This window comes from Schistocerca gregaria, chromosome 8 (genome assembly GCF_023897955.1).
Source record: "Schistocerca gregaria isolate iqSchGreg1 chromosome 8, iqSchGreg1.2, whole genome shotgun sequence".
Classification (NCBI taxonomy): Eukaryota; Metazoa; Arthropoda; class Insecta; order Orthoptera; family Acrididae; genus Schistocerca; species Schistocerca gregaria.
The window spans coordinates 412308445-412313364 of NC_064927.1; positions in this window are offsets into that span (position 1 = coordinate 412308445).

The following is a 4920-nucleotide window of genomic DNA, read 5'->3' on the forward strand; positions in this document are numbered from 1 at the left end:
GACTCGACAGTTTTCGAAAACCAAATCACAGTTACAAACACCGATGTGAAACAGAATATTATTGTGTTTTCCTCCGGCCGCGGTGGTCTCGCGGTTCTAGGAGCGCAGTCCGGAACCGTGCGACTGCTGCGGTCGCAGGTTCGAATCCTGCCACGGGCATCGTTGTGTGTGATGTCCTTAGGTTAGTTAGGTTTAAGTAGTTCGAAGTTCTAGGGGACTAATGACCACAGCAGTTGAGTCCCATAGTGCTCAGAGCCATTTTGTGTTTTCCTTGCTGTTTTCACGCGCTTACATTTGTATCACCTGCATGTTTTACACGCTTTATATCTTACCCTATAACCTCATCATCCTACACCTCTTTGCGCTGTGGGTGTATGGTGATCTCTTCACTAGTAGTAACGCTTTCCAAAAAAAGAGAATTATTTGTTCGCAAAGTAAATACATTTATCCTCTATTGTCCATTTCTCAGACTAAGACTAATGTGAAGCTATAAATAATACATCCCACAATCTAAGGAACTGCTAGTTTTTGCTAACGCTGTTTTCGTATTTCGGGTAAACTTTTAAAAATGTATAACCCTTTCAGTATTCCTACATGTGACCCCTTTATCTGCAGTCGAATGCGCTATCCGTTGCGCCACCAAACGCCTGGATGCATTATCTCTGCTGTGTGCTTTTACAGATGAAATCAGCTTTAAGTTTTGCCAAGAATAATTTTATTGTGCCTTGGGTCGTAGCTCATGACTGATTGTCGATAATCTAGTTATAATATATTGGCCTATTTGCAAAGGTTCAAATTTTAAGCGAGTTTAGTGACGTCGCAGGGAGCCAACAATGCCGGCGGCGTAATAACCCAATCGATTAAGACCAAAAAATCGAAAATTAAAAATAATTAGTGTAGTCGCATATTTTTGGGCAGTAGTAACAGGGAGTGCCATGAACAATACACTAAAAAACGCGGCCGTCGGGAAAGGGGGGATGGGGGAAATGTGAGGATGGTGGTGCGTTTGAAGATCAATTTCGTATGTTTCTCTTTAATTCGGAAAAGCGGCGTCTAGTGAAAACGTATCCCAATGCAGAATTAAAGTACATTAAATTTCGTACAGTAAAAAGTCCTAGTCATTTATTTTCTCTAGGACCAATAGTATGCGCGAAGAGAGAGCGAGAGAATACTGAAAATACCGCACGAAGCCTATGCGCCGTAGCTTACGAGTATATAGACCAGTTTGTGTTGGTTTCCCGGTTTGCTGGACCAGAAGTGTCCCATATCTATTTGATCGTTTCAACATCCTCTACACCACTGTGGTACGTTGTAAACAGTTTTCGTTTACAACCGGTATATATATATATATATATATATATATATATATATATATATATATATATATATATATATATATATATGTGTGTGTGTGTGTGTGTGTGTGTGTGTGTGTGCAGAAACCAGTATGTATTGAGATACGAGTAAATCAGTTCTCTGATTCCCATCTGCGTACCACGTAGAAACAGACTCTGCAGGCAATGTTGCATGTGGCTACCACGCCCTTCTTCGCAATGATTCACGGCCTCTTTCAAATACACCTGGTTCCATTCGGAATGCGTTGCATGCATTGAGCACCCGACCATGTGACGTCAACACACTCTCTATTGTTTGGGAATACACCAATGCCTCTAAATGTCAATGTGTACAAGCTTGTCGCAATTTGCATCTAACTAACAGGTTAAGGTACACTTGGCGATGAGTGATTTGTGCTGTCACGCTGTGGAGACTACATTCCACTTCGATGAAATAACACACTCAACAGTACACTCATCAAAATGTATTTAGTGCAGAAAGCCAACGGATTCACTCCCAGTGAAAGGCGAGGCAATGCTAGAGGTCGAAATCCATCGCCCATGAAACCTTGTGGTGAGGTAATGTCGCATGATCTGCAGAAAACGGCGTTAGGCCACGTCAAGCATAAACCACAGTCGTTGTCTTTCTCCAATAATAGCGTTCTCAAATAGCGCTAATAATTCACTCCGCGGAAATAAGTTATGCACAGCACTTATTAATCCGTTTGACAATGTGTCTGGCCCTATAAGGGTGACATCGACAACTGCTCCCCACAGAGTGATACTGAAGGGATGATGATGTTTCACCTGCATGATTTGCAGCTGCGCAAATATGCGTATTGCTTTAATTTAGTATGGCATCTCTTGAGACTGCCTGCACCGCCGAGTCCTAAACACCTCATCACGAGTAAAACGGGCGACATCTCAACAGGTATTCGGTAGCAGACATCAATTTTAGTAATTTTCCTTCTAGTTTTGGCCAATCCTAAGTCGTGCAGGAAAAAGTGCCGCTGAATGCTCCACTTGGTGCAAGGAACAATGAACCCTCAAATTTATTATTGCATAGTTATTTTCACACATAAATTGTCTGTATTATTGTTCTACAACCGTACATGCTTGTGGCAATTTGCATCTAACTAATAGGTTAAGGTACACTTAGCGATGAGTGATTTGTGCTGCCACGCAGAGGAGACTACATGACACATCGATGAAATAACATACTCAACAGTAGACTCATCAAAATTTATTTAGTGCACATTCGTATAGGTAAGAAACGACGTTTGCTATGCTTTCAATTAGCCACTTTCATCTACGTCTCAAAGGGAGCAAATCGTTATAGACGCTAGTGCTAGGGCTACAACTTTATCCTGTGGCACAAACAATTTGTCATCTTCTGTTGGTAATGCTAAATTACACTGCTACACAGTAGAAATTGCAAGCAGCTTGAATCGAATTACACTGCGTCGGCAAATAAACGAGTCCCGGAGAACAGACTACCTGGGTACAAAGAAACACAGCCGGCCGGAGTGGCCGAGCGGTCTGGAACCGCGCGACCACTACGGTCGCAGGTTCGAATCCTGCCTCGGGCATGGATGTGTGTGATGTCCTTAGGTTAGTTAGATTTAAGTAGTTCTAAGTTCTAGGGGACTGATGACCTTAGAAGTTAAGTCCCTTAGTGCTCAGAGCCATTTGAACCATTTTTGAAAGAAACAAAGCAGAGGAAAGAAAATACAGTACTAAACTAACTATAGCAGATGTTGAAAGTGATCACCATTCATCTCTTGGCACTTTTGGACCCTGATCAGCAAGCTGCTGAGGGCAGATCGAAGCTGGACTGCTGGAATTGCTGCAGTCTCATCCGAAATTTTCTTCTGCAGATCTTGAAGACTATGAAAGTTGTTGCGATACGCCTTAGATTTGAGGGCCCCCCACACAAAGTAAACACACAGTAACAGAACATGTGACCTGGATAGCCAGCTAGGGCCACACCCAGACTGACGTCTGCTAACAACTCGGTCGGTAGGAATGCACAGGAAGGTCCAACTGGAGTATTAGTCCACATTATCAACGTCATATGCCGGGCTCTTTGTAACGTCCTCCTTCCCTTCTATCAACAATGTTAGAAATGTATGATCGTGTAAGCGTGTGCCTAAACAACTGGAATAAAATTTTGGAAAGGCTATCGTTCCGAAGATTCAATACAAAGTCGATAAATGAAGGGGAGGTTAACAACAAGATGCCTTCTAAGACAACTTATTCCGCCTACTTATTTACTTTAAAATTTAGTATGGTTGTTCGATAGGTTTCTGATATCATTAACGTACTGTGCCAACGAGAAGGGGTACCACGTGGATCGGAACAGAATAATAAGAGTTACGGAAATAATTATAGCTAAAAGAAATACGGTCACCAGCCCAATTGGGCAAAATTTCTGTTCGGTAGGTGAATTAATGAACCGAATAGTCAATGTCAAGAATTACTCGAACACGCGCGGCAACAGAGGGCTGCACGCACGTTAGCAAAAATAATTGAAACATTTACGTAATATAGCGAGAAAAAAAAATAGTTTGCACTCGAAATATCATTAACTAATAGAGCTGAAATTTTGAGAGCATACAAGATAACACTTAGATTAATGGTTACTTACTGTTGTGACAATGGCGCTACCTCACAATAACGTCTACTATTTTCATATGACTTTTGGAAAATAGCTAAAAATAATTAAAAGAAACTCTATTGACTTCTGAACTGGGAAGTAGAAATTGATAATTACTCTATCAAAAGGTAATTATTATACTTTAGCACGGCTGCAAGTTAAAATGTGAACCAGAACTTTACTAACAACAAATTACAATAATCGCTGATATTTGGACTCACTCATTAACTCTAGTTAGTGCTTTTGTTCATAGTGCCAGGAATCATTTTAATTTGATTAGTTGATTTACTATTTGTAACAATTTGATCGTATCAGATTAAACTTGAAATTTAAAGTTAATGAGACTGAAATTATTGAATGCTTTAAGTACAAATCTTTGATTTAACTGAATCATTTAGTTCATAAGCAAAATTAACTGGCACTGCAATTTTAATTTTCATAAACGGTACTCGGATTAATGTAACAATAGGACAGGATAGGAAGATACTTGGTGAACGATTATAGGAGATTCGCGGGCCGGCCGGAGTAGCCGCGCGGTTCTAGGCTCTACAGTCTGGAGCCGAGCGACCGCTACGGTCGCAGGTTCGAATCCTGCCTCGGGCATGGATGTGTGTAATATCCTTGGGTTAGGTTTGATTAGTTCTAAGTTCTAGGCGACTGATGACCTCAGAAGTTAAGTCGCATAGTGCTCGAGCCATTTTGAGAATTACGTGCACACAGTTTTGACTTAACTAAGGTAATTATTCACTTGCAAAACACCACAAAGCTGAGTAATGCCGTTACAAAACTAGTTGACAATATGCTGTGATGCAGCAAATATTACTTCAGTCCATTCTCGCCGTGACGAAGTTGCTGACGACGATACTGCTGCTGGCTCCTTTCCATGATAACTAGCGAGCACGGGAGTTATTGACAATGATATTGGCATGG